The sequence below is a fragment of the Hyla sarda genome, chromosome 8, assembly GCF_029499605.1.
Source record: "Hyla sarda isolate aHylSar1 chromosome 8, aHylSar1.hap1, whole genome shotgun sequence".
NCBI lineage: Eukaryota > Metazoa > Chordata > Amphibia > Anura > Hylidae > Hyla > Hyla sarda.
Window position 1 is genome coordinate 100,420,724 of NC_079196.1, and position 17,979 is coordinate 100,438,702.

The 17,979-nt window shown below is 44.3% G+C and overlaps 1 protein-coding gene across 2 annotated transcripts in view; it reads left to right on the plus strand.

Moving 5' to 3' along the window:
* Positions 1-57: 57 nt before the first annotated feature.
* Positions 58-17,979, plus strand: part of HYCC2 (hyccin PI4KA lipid kinase complex subunit 2) — a 106,597-nt gene continuing 88,675 nt past the window's right edge. The window contains exon 1 of one of the 2 annotated variants that reach the window (XM_056536404.1): positions 58-193. The gene's annotated coding sequence lies outside the window, so the exon portion shown is untranslated. The remainder of the gene's footprint in view (positions 194-17,979) is intronic. The other variant, XM_056536405.1, reaches the window with a different exon arrangement.

Below are 17,979 nucleotides of genomic sequence, written 5' to 3' on the forward strand. Positions count from 1 at the left end.
TGTAACGCAAACAGCTGCGTTCTTCTTCCTCGATGACGTGTGCACCAGCCAACACACCAATCAGGGCGGCGCTTGCTTGTGGAGCGGAATTGTCCTATGGCAGGTGGCGTTGGTGCTCTGCTGCGGATTGTCAGGAAGAAGAGCAGGAGGGGAGACATGACCGGGGCTCCGGGAGAGGAGAAGGTGGAGTGAGGTAACCGGTGATTACTACTCTTCAGTGACACTCCGTTGCGGGGACCCGAGCATTGTCACTTATGTTCTACGTGTAAAAGGGTGACCCGAGAAGTGAATGAGATAGAGGATGACTCCTGCTGGTGAGGGATGGGAGGGGGTGCTCACACACACACTCACCTCTGCAGCACTAACATAGCTGTGTGTATGGAGACTGACATCCCGTGTATAGGAGATCATATCCTTACTGGGGCAGTGACATGGGGTGAAATGGATACTGAGCATATGACCCTATTGGTGTGTATAGTTGTGTGTATACTCCGCTGAGGGGCATGCCGTGCAGCAGACTGACTCCGCTGAGGGGCATGCCGTGCAGTAGACTGACTCCGCTGAGGGGCATGCCGTGCAGCAGACTGACTCCGCTGAGGGGCATGCCGTGCAGCAGACTGACTCCGCTGAGGGGCATGCCGTGCAGAAGACTGACTCCGCTGAGGGGCATGCCGTGCAGCAGACTGACTCCGCTGAGGGGCATGCCGTGCAGCAGACTGACTCCGCTGAGGGGCATGCCGTGCAGCAGACTGACTCCACTGAGGGGCATGCCGTGCAGAAGACTGACTCCGCTGAGGGGCATGCCGTGCAGCAGACTGACTCCACTGAGGGGCATGCCGTGCAGCAGACTGACTCCGCTGAGGGGCATGCCGTGCAGCAGACTGACTCCGCTGAGGGGCATGCCGTGCAGCAGACTGACTCCGCTGAGTGGCATGCCGTGCAGCAGACTGACTCCGCTGAGGGGCATGCCGTGCAGCAGACTGACTCCGCTGAGGGGCATGCCGTGCAGCAGACTGACTCCGCTGAGGGGCATGCCGTGCAGCAGACTGACTCCGCTGAGGGGCATGCCGTGCAGCTCACTGGCTGTGTCTACAACTCTTTAAAGTGAATGGGGCTGAGCTGCAATACCTGTTGATAGATATGGAGTTATTGTGTTTGTCTAGTCCTGGACACCCCCTTTATTGCCGAGTATATATATATTTTTACCAGTCATAATGGCCCTACAGATTGATAATGGCGTTGGCAAATGTGTATCTAGAGGACAGGTTCTCAGCATGCTTTTCCGCAGCAGATTCTCTACAAAGAAAGAAGACCTAGACAAGACATGGTCTAAGGCTGCATTCACACCATGTTTGTGCAATACAGTTTCCGTATACGTTTTCAATGTGAAAACCTTATGCCAAAAGATGAATCAGGTTGTGTCTGTTTTGCATCTTGTACGGTTTTGTCCGTTTTTTTTTCTCTTGTAACCAAAACTGTAGCCTACCACTGTATTTGGTACGGGTGAAAAACCGTAAGTTTTTTTTTTTTTAACATGGGAGTCAATGGGAATCGTGCAGAACCGTATGTGCGTACAGTTCCATCCAGTTTTCACCATACTGTTTTTTTTTTGTTTTTTTTTTTACCTTGCACAGTTTCTTTTCTTGGAATTTCAATCAAACAAGTGAAACTTTATCCATAATGGAGTGAAAAGTTAAAAACGTATCCGTTCTTTTCTTAAAAAACGGATGCAACCAGACACCATTTTTCAAACCATATACGGTTTTTAAACGTATACGGGCTAAAATTTATACACACGTTTTGATACAGTTTAGTCCAGGTTTGGAGGAATCCGTTTTTCATTTAAAAACCTTATACGGGAACAGTATTGCAAAAAAGTTGTATGAATGCGGCCTAAGACCATCTCCAGAGTCAACATCTAATATTAGGAACTAGCACAGTCTCCTTTAGGGTGCAGATGGGCAGTGCCTGGAAGCATCCTTCTCCAGCTTATGGCAAAAAACAATGTTTCTTACAAAAACAGTGCCACGTCTGTCTACAGGTTGTTTGTGGTATTGCAGCCAAGCCCTGATTTAGTCAATAGTATTTCCATCAAATAATGGAAATGGAGTAGACAGGCTTTTGCTGTTATATAGCTTTTATCAACAAATCGTGGTACCGTAACTCTGTTATGTTCACAGATTGTTTTTTGTAGCTGGTTTTCTGTTCACATGTGTGAACATAGTCTTAGTGGTCACTTATGAAATCTGCTTCTCAGAGCCTGATGGTAAAACTCATGTTCTTATTGGTGGAACATGAGGAGAAAATGACTTTCTATCAGTCTTTCTGGCCGGTTCAGACCTCTCGCTTTTGCTTCTGCTGAATGAAGGAAATAGCTGGGTGTGTACAGACTGTGGGGTTATAGTAGATGGAGATGGATGATGCCAGCACCGTCCTTTGGGATGCTTCTGTCTTGATGCCAGCTCACCCTCCTGTTGATTGTTCCTACCAGGTCACAGCAGGTGCAGCAAAGTGTGACTGCCCATAGAGATGTCACTAGAGAGGTGGAGGAGCTCAAGCCTCTGACAGCTGTTCCTCTGTGGACTGTGAAGGTCCTGGCTGCTTGTTATAATATGATAGATGTCCTTACTCCAGATTGGGAGTTGGAAAGCCCTGTTTCTTGTTTCAGTTCTGCTCATACAGACAGGGCTGCCATCAGAAATTTCGGGGCCCCTTACACAGCATCAGGCCTGAGCCCCCCATCACCCACCCCCCTCATTGGTTATACCCCTTCCCCTATTAGTTAATGCCCCCATCAGGTAGGTTCAGTGGTAGGTAATGCCCCCGGTAGATAGTGCCCCTAGTAGGTAGATAGCAGGTAATGCCTCCAGTAGGAAGTCCCCCCCCCAGCTAAGTAGTGTCCCTGGTAGGTTGTGCCCTAAGGTAGGTAATGCCCCAATATACAGTGCCCCCAGTTGATAGTTCCCCATGTAGGTTATCCATGTAGGTAATGCCCCCAGTTGAGTAATAATGCCCCCACATAAGTAATGCCCCCAGTTAGGTAATAATGCCCCCCACATAGATAATGCCCCCAATTATGTAATAATGCCCCCACATAAGTTAATGCCCCTCACATAGCTTATGCCCCCAGGTTTGTAATAATGCCCCCAGTTAGGTAATAATGCCCCCCACATACATTTTCTAAAAAAATAATAAACATTAACTCACCTTAACGTCTCCGTCAGGCTGCGTGATGAAATTACATCATCACGTGGCATGCAGCGCATTGTACGCTCTTGTACGTACATTACGTATGCGATTTGCGTAATGTACGTACAGGAGCCGCAAAATGCTACCACCTATACGTACATTATGTACGCAATTTGCGTACTTTACATCCAGAACCAGGACACCGCTGTTTACACAGTGGTCTTCTGCTTCTGTGCTTCTGCTGCTGCAGGGGGGTGCAGCACTATACTTCTGGAGTGCTGCGGTCCTCGTTTCTCTTGGTGTGTAATAAGCAAGTAGGAGAGAAAATTTTGCACTCCTCTGTGCTGATAAAACTTCAATATTTATTAAAGGGGTATTCCAGGGAAAAACATTTTTTTTATTTTTTTTTTATTTTTTTCTTGATCAACTGGCTCCAGAAAGTTAAACAGATTTAGTAAATTCCTTCTGTTAAGAAATCTTAATCCTTCCAATAATTATCAGCTGCTGAAGTTGAGTTGTTCTTATCTGTCTGGCAACAGTGCTCTCTGCTGACATCTCTGCTCGTCTCGGGAACTGCACAGAGTAGAAGAGGTGTGCTATGGGGATTTGCTTCTACTCTGGACAGTTCCCTTAGACAGAAAAGAATAACTCAACTTCAGCAGCTCATAAGTACTGAAAGGATTAAGATTTTTTACTAGAAGTAATTTACAAATCTTTCTGGAGCCAGTTGAGATGTATGCTTTTTCCTGGATAACCCCTTTAATGTTCATTAAAATAGTTGCCCGGAGGGAGCGGGAGTCGGTGGTCAGCGGAACGCTGACCACCGACTCCCACTCCCTCCGGGCAACTATTTTAATGGACTTTAATAAAGATTGATGTTTTATTTTATCTACTAGTTGCTGTTTTTGCACACTGATGTATCATAAGCTTATGGACCACCCTTGACCTACGACCTCCCAGTGGGCCATGTTCACACCGTGTCCTCCCAGCATTTTAGCAATGGTGCCTGCCCTGTTTCTCTAAACCTAGATATCTAATTAATGTTCCACTTGATGCCTTGCTTTTCTGCTAGCCTGGTCTGTCCTATGTAGTGGGGGTTGAGGATCATAGTGTGAGATCTTGGTGCACAGTGCCGTTGTTCCTGTGTTCTCTTTTCAGTGTAATCTGGTACCAACACATCCTCTCACCTGCATTGTGTCTGGTTCCTGGATCCAGCCCTCATGTCGGTGATCCTGTCATAACACACGCTGACTGGTGCACTTAGAAATGTCAGCTGTACTTGAGTTTATTGCTCTGGGTATTTCACCGCCTGCAGTTATGTATGAATGAGTTGTTTGACTGGTTCCTGTGACATACCTACTGAGAAAGTAACCACAGCTGAAAGCCGGGAAAGTTCAATATATCCGTTTGTTTAAGACAGAATGGCATGTTTGTAGATCCTCCCATGGCATACAAGTATTGCCCTGACTGTATATTTCCAGAGTCCTGCAATAGCCGGTGAACAAGGTTTGCTTTCATATTCCCTTCACAGTTCAACTATGTCTTGTTTTCCTATGCGTAGAAAGCAGGGGTTTTCGAGAGGACCTGTCTCTACCCTGATTTTTGTATTTTTTTATATACTTATATTTTTCATGATATCACAATTCTGGTGCGTCTTTACCTAGAATTCTTCATTGTGCTGTTCCTCTGTTATTCTTCCTAAAAAATAATGTGTACATTGACATCTAAGGCTGCGTTCACATGGCCGTCTGTCCCCGTTTTTTTTGTTTTTTTTTAATCCCCGTTTTGTTTCCTTTTTTGCAGCCTGTAAACGGATTCAAAACGGTTAAAAAAAAATCCCATTCATGTCAATGGGATTTTTTTAACAATCCATTTGCTCCCGTCTGCACTCATTTCCGGTTTTTTTTGACGGCAGAAAAAACGGCACATGCAGTATTTTTTCTTCCGTCCAAAAAATGGAAGAAAAAACAGATACAGTAAATTTAACATTGAAGTCTATGGAAAATGGATGAGCCTTTAATTTCATCTGTTTGCATCTGTTTTTTCAATCTGTTTTTTGATCTGTTTTCTACTTTTGCATATACTCAGAACAAAAAATTTTATTTTTATTTTTTTTGGTTTATTAACTGAACAAAAACGGATCCAAACTGATAACATCAGTTTGCATTCGTTATTGTCCGTTTTTAATTTTGAATGGAGAAGAACGGAACGGGTCTAGACGGCCATGTGACCGCAACATAAGTGTTACCAGTTGGAGAGGTGTCCCCGCATGATCTGACACTGTCCAATCCGTGCTTTAATTATAAATATTCAGTAGTACCGGAGTACCCCTTTTTAATAGTTTTATCTAAATAATCAATATGTTTTGTATTCTTTTGATTGCATATTATTTATTATAAAAGTTTGAATTAATTCTGAGCATTAGAGAATCACATACACAGCAACTTGCATAGATTTGCTTTTGTTTTTGTAACCAGTCTCTTATAAATGGTAGTGGCCATGAAGCTGCGGGCCATGGAAATAAATTCCACCAGGTGTATAAGTGTAGGTGTTGCTAAGGAACTAAAAGCAGAATATCCCTATGATGCATCGTATTTTCTTTGGTGTTCATGTGAATGTGTCTGCAATTGAAATAAATACAAAATATAAAATACACAAAAAAGCCCTTCACATAACGACCAGGTTAGGAGAGGTGTGCACTGCAGTTCATTTCAGAATGGACTTTGTGCCAGCCTTATCGACTTGGCATATTTGCCAATTTTCATCTGAACTTTGAAAATCTGTCACATGTGAATGGGGTTTTTCCTAATCTCATTCACGTGTATTATAAAATGAAAATCCACCATAAATCGCCTTTGTGGAGATATTTTCACGTACCATATTTAACTACATGCTTTTTATCCATTGATTCCTTTATTGTTTTTTGTTAATTTGTAAGTACTTAAACTAGACTAATGTTACATGTCGGCATCTTTTGTAGCTGGTTGTATGTCGAGTGAGGACTTGGAGGTTTTTGAGGGCAATAAAATATCCATTTACTGTTTTCTGGTAGCTGCACGTTTTCTAAGCAGAAGCATTCTGATATGATTGGTTGTTTTTGGAAGACCTCAATATCATGTTAGGAACAGTCCGCACCTTGCAGTCTTTCCAAAAGGGACTAGAATTTTTGTTAGTTGTGGAGGAAGGTGACAGCACACCGGGTGCGATAAATGAAGCCACAAAGTTAAAAATAATTTAAAAAATATATATATAAAAAAAAAAAACACCTTGCAAAGTTACTTGGATTCTGGCCAAATTTCCACTGAGAGTTCATTGCCCTGAAACGCTATTGATCATTTTCAGTCATCATTCTGAGACAACATGATTTTCGTGGAATCCCCAGGCTGAATGCATTAGCTCCGGGAATGTACAGGATTCTCCATCCTTTCAATGGACAGCAGTAAAGAGCGTTGTGCTGATGGCTACCTCCTTGGATAGATAAAATGATGCTTTTATTTCCTTTACTAGGTCAGGAGGGCAGTTGAGGAGGATTTTTATTTACCTGCACACGCTTTCCCCTAGTCCAGTAGTTTCACCACTTTTGCAGCTTACATAATACACTGCTCAAAAAAAATAAAAGGACCACTAAGATAACGCATCCTAGATCTGAATGAATGAACTAATCGTATGAAATACTTTTGTCTTTACATAGTTGAATGTGCTGACAACAAAATCGCACAACAATTAGAGGTCTGAATATGGAGTCACATTCAAAATCAAAGTGAAAAACCACACTACAGGCTGATCCAACTTTGATGTAATGTCCTTAAATCAAGTGAAAATGAGGCTCAGTAGTGTGTGTGGCCTCCACGTGCCCATATGACCTCCCTACGACGCCTGGGCTCCTGATGAGGTGGCCAACTCCTGGACAGTCTGTGGTGCAACGTGGCGTTGGTGGATGGAGCGAGACATGATGTCCCAGATGTGCTCAACCGGATTCAGGTCTGGGGAACGGGCGGCCAGTCCATAGCATCAATGCCTTCCTCTTGCAGGAACTGCTGACACACTCCAGTCACATGAGGTCTAGCATTGTCTTGCATTAGGAGGAACCCAGGACCAACCGCACCAGCATATGGTCTCACAAGGGGTCTGAGGATCTCATCTTGGTACCTAATGGCAGTCAGGCTACCTCTGGTAAGCGCATGGAGGGCTGTGTGCGCCCCCCCAAAGAAATGCCACCCCACACCATTACTTACCCACCGCCAAACTGGTCAAGCTGGAGGATGTTGCCGGCAGCAGAACGTTCACCACGTTGTCTCCAGAATTTGCCAATCTTGGTGTTCTCTGGCAAATGCCAAACGTCCTGCACGGTGTTGGGCTGATAGGGATATCGGACCCTCATGGAGTCTGTTTCTGACTGTTTGAGTGGACATGCACTTTTGCATCCTTCTGGAGGTCATTTTGTAGGGCTCTGGCAGTGCTCCTCCCTGCACAAAGGCGGAAGTATCGGTCCTGCTGCTGGGTTGTTGCCCTCCTACAGCCTCCTCCACGTCTCCTGATGTACTGGTCTGTCTCCTGGTAGCGATTCCATGCTCTGGACACTACGCTGACAGACACAGCAAACCTTCTTCCCACAGCTCGCATTGATGTGCCATTCTGGATGAGCTGCACTACCTGAGCTCCTTGTGTGGGTTGTAGACTCCGTCTCATGCTACCACTAGAGTGAAAGCATCTCCAGCATTCAAAAGCGACCATAACATCAGCCAGGAAGCATAGGAACTGAGAAGTGACGTCATATAAATACAAGAAAATGTAATTTGGCATTTTTTTAAATTCTTTCTCAAATGAGAAATGCCATTGGTAAGCTCCCATTGCTAACATTTTATTGAGCCAGATGTAATGTGGATAGTTGTGTGTGTTCTTATTCCTCCACTGGATAGAGCATGCTTCTATATCCTTCTATTACTTACAAAGTTGGTGGATCTTCAAGTAGTTGCACTAAATCTGAGTTTGGTTTTTGGTGTCCACCCGATTTTATTAATGAAATAATGGCTAATTGCAGATCTGTAGTTTGCCATTTATATATCTGGTTTCACTTACAACCTCTTTGGGAGCTAAAATGGCAGACACTCAGCCAGAAACATACACAATAAGACATGGCTTAAAGGGGTACTCCGGCGCTTAGACATCTTATCCTGTATGCAAAGGATAGGGGATAAGATGCCTGATCGCCGGGGTCCCGCCGCTGGGGACCCCTGTGATCTTGCACAAACATGCTGGGGTGTTGCGTGCAACATCACGGGGGTCCCCAGCGGCGGGACCCCCGCGATCAGGCATCTTATCCCCTATCCTTTGCATAGGGGATAAGATGTCTAAGTGCCGGAATACCCCTTTAAAGGGGTACTCTGGTGCTTACACATCTTATCCCCTATCCAACACCATGGGGAGTGGTAGCAACACCATGGGGAGCTATATCAAAACCTGTCCAAAAAAAATGTTGCTGAGTTGCCCATAGCAACCAATCAGATTGCTTTTTTTTTTTTTTTTTGAAGGCATTTTCAAAAGAAGCGATCTGATTGGTTTCTATGGGCAACTCAGCAACTTTTCCTCTGGACAGGTTTTGATAAATTTCCCCCCATATGTGCAAACTCTGCAGTTACCCGGGGGCCTAGGAAGTGGATATGGCCCTGACACCTTAAAATCAATAAGCAACATTCCATTGTGTATTAGATTAAATTTACGTGACTGAGCGAATACATTTCATAGCTCTTAATTACTGGAGAATTGTTTGAGAGGCATAAAGAGGATGCTCTGTTACTGGAGAGGAAGGGGCCCATATGCTGTTACAGCACCAGGGCCCTCAATTGTCTGTCTGCCCCTGGTCTAACTGAAGATAATTTACAGTACAGCACTCTATAGATGGCGTGGGGGAAGAAGAGGTTACTGTGCACTGGCTTTGAAAGGTGTTATGCAAGCAGAAATAAAGAAACGGCAGCACAGCAAGAAAAGGGTTGCATGAAGCACTAAACTGCTCTTGTGACTGAAATGAAAGGGAAGCCTTAAAAGGGTACTTCAGTCCAACCACTGGGGCCCCCCACGATCTTCTGAACAGGACCTGGTGCCGCCCAATCAGAGTGCGTGTCATCTACCTCTAGATGGCACATGCTCCATTGAAATGAATGTAGTGCGTGCCATCCCTAGAGGTAGATGATACGTGCTCCTGAATGAGTGGGGTGGGGTCCTGTTCAGGAGATCTCTGGGGGCCCCAGCGGTTGGACCACCCATGATCAGCTACTTATCCCCTATCCTGTGGATAGGGGATATGTTAATTATGGCTGCAGTACCCCTTTAATTTAGCTTTCAGGGACAGTGTGAATCCTATAAAGGACAAAGGCAGGTTCGGAGATTGCAGGTACACAACTTCACCTTCTCTCTCCTGCACATAGCACTTCCTGTGATCTGTTGGGGTCTTTCTGTTACTATAACTAAACAGGTCGTGAATAGAAAATTGCATGGAAGGGAGAAACCAAGTGGCAAACATTAGAGTAGTTTTTTGGATTAAGGATTTTAAGTACTAGTGTAATGATGGACATGGCTTGAATTTTCAAATGATCTTAACATTTTCTACTATTTGTGTGTGTCATCTGTGTTTCCATGGTAACAGACTACAAAGATACATCTGATCTCTTTTCTACCTTTTCTGACTGACATACGGTCAGTTGAAAAATGTAAGGAATAGATGTGTGGATGCAGGATGAGGGTACTCAGACTTTGGAGTCTCATTCATTGTTGATGCATAAGAGGTACAGAACAAAGTAGTCAGGCTTTCCTTTGTATGCTTAAAGGGGTATACCAGGAAAAAACTATTTTATATATATCAACTGGCTCCAGAAAGTTAAACAGATTTGTAAATTACTTCTATTAAAAAATCTAAATCCTTTCAGTACTTATGAGCTTCTGAAGTTAAGGTTGTTCTTTTCTGTCTAAGTGCTCTCTGATGACACCTGTCTCGGGAAACGCCCAGTTTAGAAGAGGTTTGCAATGGGGATTTGTTTCTAAACTGTGCGTTTCCCAAGACACGGGTCATCAGAGAGCACTTAGACAGAAAAGAACAACCTTAACTTCAGAAGCTCATAAGTACTCAAAGGATTAAGATTTTTTAATAGAAGTAATTTACAAATCTGTTTAACTTTCTGGAGCCAGTTGATAGAGATATGTAGAAAAAGTTTTTTCCTTGAATACCCCTTTAACCCCTTAAGGACGCAGGACGTAAATGTACGTCCTGGTGCGGTGGTACTTAACGCACCAGGACGTACATTTACGTCCTAAGCATAACCGCGGGCATCGGAGCGATGCCCAAGTCATGCGCGGCTGATCCCGGCTGCTAATCGCAGCCAGGGACCCGCCGGCAATGGCCGACGCCCGCGATCTCGCGGGCGTCCGCTATTAACGCCTCAGGTGCCGGGATCAATACAGATCCCGGCATCTGCGGCAGTGCGCGATTTGAATGAATGATCGGATCGCCCGCAGCGCTGCTGCGGGGATCCGATCATTCATAACGCCGCACGGAGGTCCCCTCTCCTTCCTCCGTCCGGCTCCCGGCGCCTCCTGCTCTGGTCTGTGATCGAGCAGACCAGAGCAGGAGATGACCGATAATACTGATCTGTTCTATGTCCTATACATAGGACATAGAACAGGTATCTGGTATCGCCGCGTGCGTAAATGTCCGAACTATTAAAATAAAATGTTAATGATCCCGTACGGTTAACGGCGTGAACGAAAAAAAATTAAAAAATTCCTACTTTTTTAATACATTTTATTAAAAAAAAAATTATAAAAAATGTATTAAAAGTTTTTTATATGCAAATGTGGTATCAAAAAAAAGTACAGATCATGGCGCAAAAAATGAGCCGCTGCTTATACGGAAAAATAAAAAAGTTATAGGTCATCAAAATAAAGGGATTATAAACGTACTAATTTGATTAAAAAGTTTGTGATTTTTTTTAAGCGCAACAATAATATAAAAGTATATAATAATGGGTATCATTTTAATCGTATTGACCCTCAGAATAAAGAACACATGTCATTTTTACCATAAATTGTACGGCGTGAAAACGAAACCTTCCAAAATTAGCAAAATTGCGTTTTTCGTTTTAATTTCCCCACAAAAATAGTGTTTTTTGGTTGCGCCATACATTTTATGATATAATGAGTGATGTCATTACAAAGGACAACTGGTCGTGCAAAAAACAAGCCCTCATACTAGTCTGTGGATGAAAATATAAAAGAGTTATGATTTTTAGAAGGCGAGGAGGAAAAAATGAAAACGTAAAAATGTAATTGTCTGAGTCCTTAAGGCCAAAATGGGCTGAGTCCTTAAGGGGTTAAGGGTGCGTTCACACTGAGTAATTCTAGAGGAAATTACCGTATTTATCGGCGTATAACACGCACTTTTTAGGCAAATTTTTTTAGCCTAAAGTCTACCTGCGTGTTATACGCCGATAAGCCGCTGCAGTTCAGTGATTTAAAGCGGGCGCTTTAAATCAATGAACTGCAGCGGCTTTGCAGGTGCAGAGACCGCCCGCGCTGCCGGCTTCTCTGCCCCTGCCGGTCCTGGGGTCTAGAGCCCTGCTGCCCCTTCTCTCCCCCTGGCTATCGGTGCTGCTGCCTGTTCTCTCCCCCTGACTATCGGTGCCCGCGCCCCATTGCCGGCGCCGATAGCCAGGGGGAGAGAAGGGGCAGCGGCACCCATTGCCGGCGCCGCTGCCCCGTTGCCTCCCCCATCCCCGGTTGCATAATTACCTGTTGCCGGGGTTGGGTCCTCGCTGCTTCAGGCCTCCGGTGTGCGTCCCCTGCGTAGTTGCTATGCGCTGCACGGCGTGGCGCAATGACGTCACTTGTCAATGCGCCGCGCCGTGCAGTGCATAGCAACAACGCAGGGGGCGCACACCGGAGGCCTGAAGCAGCGCGGACCCGACCCCGGCAACAGGTAATTATGCAACTGGGGATGGGGGAGGCAACGGGGCAGCGGCACCGGCAATGGGTGCCGTTGCCCCTTCTCTCCCCCTGGCTGTCGGCGCCGCTGCCCCATTGCACCGATAGTCAGGGGGAGAGAATGGGCAGCAGCGCCGATAGCTTGCCTTTCCTGGGGGTGTATCGGGGTATACACATGCACACACACGCACCCTCATTTTACCAAGGATATTTGGGTAAAAAACTTTCTTTACCCAAATATCCTTGGTAAAATGAGGGTGCGTGTTATAGGCCGGTGCGTGGTATACCCTGATAAATACGGTACTCCAGTAATTCCTCTTGAATTCTCCTCTCCAAATTAATGCACATCTCCTCTGCCCATTGACTTTAATGTTTTTTTTCTGCTGTCCTGTTCACACTGCGGAAATTCCACTAGCAGAATTCCGACGGTGAATTCCTTTCTGCTTGAAGAAAGAACAAGCAGAATCTAATGGTAAAATGGTAAAAAAATGGTAAAAAAAAATTCTGCCCTACGTTGTTTTCAAGCGGAATTCAGAAAAGTAGATTAAATAGCCTCCTCCTTCATTCCTCTTCATTTCCACATGGAAAATCCGCTTGATGGATAAAATGACAGAGGCAACAATTTCCTGACTGAAATTATTCCTCATGAATTCCTCTTGAATTCCTCAGTGTGAACGCACCCTAAGGGAGAAGAGATCTCTTATGGACTGTATAAAGAAATCGGTGAAGCATACAAGACAGCTAGTGGGATCCGCAGCATCCTGGACACACAGAGCTCCATCCTGCATGTATTACTGGGAGGGACACATCCACATGAGAAAATTCTTAAACAAGGAGTGGGTTACTTACTTGTGTGTTAAAAACAAAAAGTAAAATATGTATATATTATATAAAAATAAATAATAATAATTGGCCTTATTGTATGTTCGTGTATGAACATTTTACCATTAGAATATCTTAGTAAGAAAGCAACAGGACTGTTTTTCTTTAGTGAGAAAACTATTGATTTTCCTATAAGCTGGGATTGAAAAGCACTTTATTGTGAAAGGTTAAGGATGTTCATTATCTAATTACTATAGATTGAGGACTACCAAGTAGGCTTTCTGCTTTTCATGCCTGTGCATTTCATAGCTCAGTGAATTCTGCATGGGTGAATTAAAGTGACGGGTGACATATGTCTCCTGATAATGCCACAAGTCTAGTACAAAATGTCAACATCAATCAGATTTACTGCAGAGAATCTGCCCCTGTGCTAATCCTGTCCTAACTGAGGCCGGTGTCAAGAAGAGGCAGATGCTGATTTCACCAGAGTATCTGTTAAAGGGGTTCTTCGGTGGAAAACAAATTTTTTTCAAACCAACTGGTGCCAGAAAGTTTAACAGATTTGTAAATTACTTCTATTTAAAAATCTTCATCCTTCCAGTACTTATCAGCTGCTGTACGCTCCAGAGGAAGTTCTTTTCTTTTTGGATTTATTTTCTGTCTGACCACAGTGCTCTCTACTGACGCCTCAGTCCATGTCAGGAACTGTCCAGAGCAGCATAGGTTAGCTATAGGTGTCAGCAGAGAGCACTGGGGTCAGACTGGAAAGAAAATCTAAAAGAAAAGAACTTCCTGTGGAACATACAGTAGCTAATAAGATTTTTTAAATAGAATTTATTTACAAATCTGAAATTTTCTGGCACCAGTTCATTAAAAAAAAAAAAAAAAAAATCACTGTAGTACCCCTTTAACCATGGGCTACTTTTATTGTAAACTTACACATTTTTGGGCCCATTCACATTACAGGATCTCTGAGAAATTCTGTGCGGAGACTCCAGGGGCAGCATGCTTTGGTAGAAAAGGTGGCACTAGGACAGCTCGAAAATGCGCTGTTGCCACAGACGGCAATGGACTCTGGGAGCGCCGTATAACTAAGTGTATGGGAGGGAGGGATGTTATTGTATATATAGATATATTAGCCCAGGGGAATCGGGGGGGGGGGGGGGGGATTATGACATGGGGAGATTAAGATGGAGGGGGGGGGGGAAACATATTTAAAGTTTATTAACCCTTTAGGTGTTTCACAGGAATAGCAGCAAAGTGGAGGAGAAAATTCTAAATTTTTTTTTTTTTTTTTTTTTTTACACTAACATGTTTTTGTAAACCCATTTTTCTTCATTTTACAAGGGGTAATAGGTAAAAATGTCCCACAAAATATGTAACCCTATTTCTCTCGAGTAAGGAAATACCTCATATGTGGAGGTACAGTGCTCTGTGGGTGCACTAGAGGGCTCAGAAGGGAAGGAGCGACAATGGGATTTTGGAGAGCAAATTTTGCTGAAATGGTTTTTGGTGGGCATGTCACATTTAGGAAGCCCCTATGGTGCCAGAACAGCAAACAAAAAAAACACATAGCATACCATTTTGGAAACTACACCCCTCAAGGAATGTAACAAGGGGTACAGTGAGCCATAACCCCCCCCCAGGTGTTTGACGAATTTTCTCTATATATGGACGTGAAAATGAAAAATTTTATTTTTTTCACTAAAATGCTGGTGCAACCCCAAATTTTTCATTTTCACAAGAAGTAATAGGAAAAATTGTTAACACACATGGCATACAATTCCAGCCAAATTCTCTCTCAAAAAGCTCAATGGCGCTCCTTCTCTTTTGAGTCCTGTAGTTCGCCCACAGAGCACTTTACATCCACATATGGGGCATTTTCTTACTCAGAAGAAATGGTGTGTAAAATTTTGGGGGGCATTTTTCCTATTACCCCTTGTGAAAATAAAAACTTTGGGGTAACACTAGCATTTTAGTGGAAAAAAAAAATTTCATTTTCACGTCTAACTTTAACGAAAATTTGTCAAACATCTGTGGGGTGTCGCGGCAATATACCCCTTGTTACATTCCGTGAGGGGTGTAGTTTCCAAAATGGGGTCACATGTGGGTGGTTTGTAAGAACTGCTGTAACTATCAGCCACCCCTGTGCAAATCACCAATTTAGACCTCAGATGTACATAGTGCGCTCTCACTCCTGAGCCTTGTTGTGGGTATTTTACGTCCGCATATGGGGTATTTCCGTACTCAGAAGAAACTACGCTACAAATTTTGGGTGTCTTTTTTTTCCCTTTTACCTCTTGTAAAAATGAAAAGTATGGGGCAACACCAGCATATTAGTGTAACATTTTAAATTTTTTACACTAACATGCTGGTGTAGACCCCAACTTTACCTTTTCATAAGGGGTAAAAGGAGAAAAAGCCCCCCAAAATTTGTAGTGCAGTTTCTACCGAGTACGGAAATACCCCATATGTGGCCCTAAACTGTTGCCTTGAAATACGACAGGGCTCTGAAGTGAGCGCCATGCGCATTTGAGGCCTATATTAGGGATTTGCATAGGGATGGACACAAAAGCGTTCCCCAAACAGGGTGCATCCAGCTGTTGTAAAACTCCCAGCATGCCTGAACAGTCAATGGCTGTCCGGCAATACTGGGAGTTATTTTGCAACAGCTGGAGTCTCCGTTTTGTAAACACTGCCGTATGTGACGTTTTTAATTTTTATTTGGGGGGGGGGGGGGGGGGGGGCAGTGTATATGTAGTGTTTTACACTTTATTTTGTGGTAGTGTAATGTTTTTAGGCTACATTCACACGGGCAAGGGTTCACATCAAGTTCCCCGCTTGGAGTTGGAGCTGCGGCGGAAAATTTGCTGCAGCTCAAACTGAAAGGGAAACTCGCTGTAAACATCCGCCCGTGTGAATGGAGGGGGCTAACCTTCAACTGTTGCAAAACTACAACTCCTAGCATGCACTGACAGACTGTGCAAGCTGGGAGTTGTAGTTATGCAACAGCTGGAGGCACACTGGTTGGGAAACACTAAGTTAGGTAACAGACTACCACAGTGTTTCCACTATACAGTGGTCTCCAAACTGTAACCCTCCAGGTGTTGCAAAACTACAACTCCCAGCATGCCCAGACAGCCTTTGGCTATCTGGGCATGCTGGGAGTTGTAGTTGTGAAACTATGCAGCAGTGAAGATAACTTACCAGATTTTCACTGCTGCCTGCAGTCCCCCGCTGTGTGTCGGCGGTCCCCACCGGTAACCGCCGTCGCCATCTTTGCCCCGCTCTGCCCGGACTTGCAGAGCGGAGATCTCAACTTTGACTCCCCCTGCCCTGCGATTCGCCGATCGGCCAATCGCAGGAGATAGGCGGAGGTGGCAACCCTGCCATCTTGCTCCTATACTTTAGGATGATCGGAGCTGTCTTTGACAGCTCCGATCATCCCTATTTTCCAGGCTATCTGGTCGCCAAAGACCCTATCAGCCCGGAAGAGCTGTGATTTGCTGGTCAGACTTGACCGGCTAATCACGGCGATCGCCGACAAGGGGGGGGGGTCTCAAGACCCCCCTGGATGATATGCCGGGATGGCTGCTGATAGTTATCAGCAGTCATCCCGTTCTGATCACAGTGTCCAGAGACGTGGTGATCCAGGAAATCTGTGCCATAAATGTACGGCGCTGTGCGCTAAGAACTTCTTAGCTGCGCCGTTAAGGCACTGTGTTACTCATTGCTGCTTCTTTTCCTACTATGGGGGCTTTATGGCAGCAAAGAAACGGATGTGGGCAGTATGGATGCTTGGCATAGCCATACTTTGATCTTTTTAATGCTAAATACTAAGACAGCATTTGACTGTGCAGAGTTGCAGTCGTTCTTGCCAGTTCTTCCATTTTCTTAATACAAAAGATGAGAAAACACTCGGCACATATTAATCACTGCAGATATTCCCTGTGCCCAAACATTTTCTCTTCTGCATTTCATTTTCAAATTGTAAAGTAACAGAGTAACCTATTTGTTCATAAAACAGTTGTAGATATTTTGTCCATTAATGTCTTCATCTACTTAAAAAATTTCCCTAATGACTAGCAGATGACGGTGATCAACTGTAAACTTGATGGTACCTGGTCCGAGGTTTCTTGCAGCGCCGACATAAAGGATGATGAAAATTACACAGTGTCAATTGAAATCAGTGGGATGCCGATGTTATAAAAGGATGTGCCTGGTCCACCTTCTCTTCTAGAGTTTTATAGGTGTGGCTCTGTTCACTGTGTGTTGTGGGGGTGCCATGGCTCTTGTGAACCGCTAATCAGTGGACTGTCAGACCCCCACCAAACAGTTGGTGTTGGACTCCAACCAAATGGATAGGCCAACAATTTAAAAAAATTTCCCCAGAAAACTCCTTTAATGGGCCAATTATAATTCAATAGTTTTTAGTGATTTTTAACCTCCCCATACTCCATGTGCTTCCTAAGTTTACTCAGTTTGTGCTTGCACCGAGGCACCAGCCAGTGCCTACAAAGCAGAGACTGTGTGCCACCCCGAACTGGACTTCATCAACAAAACCAAATGTCTGTACAGAGGAGACACAGGGAAAAGTATCTTCATAAAAACAGATTAAATGTAAAAGTGTCAGAGTTGATGTTTTAATTATTTGACTGTAGCAAATAGAAATAGACTTTGGCTGGATTAACACAATCGAATTTCCAAGCAGAATTCCGCTCGGAAATTTAAACGCTGCAGCCTCCCCTTATTTTCAATGGGATTCTGCTACATCATACATATTGCTGAATTCCCGCAGCTGAGAATTACATCGGCCGAAATTCCAATTCCTGACTCCAAGAGAATGAGCATGGTCATTCTTTTTGTGGATCCACTCAGAAATGCATTGCTGTCTGTGGGGATGGCAGTGCAGTCAGCGGGATCCTAGCGCTGACTTCTGTGGACACTGGTCGCCCTCAGAATCTCCGGCCAGAGATTCCATCATGTGAACCCAGT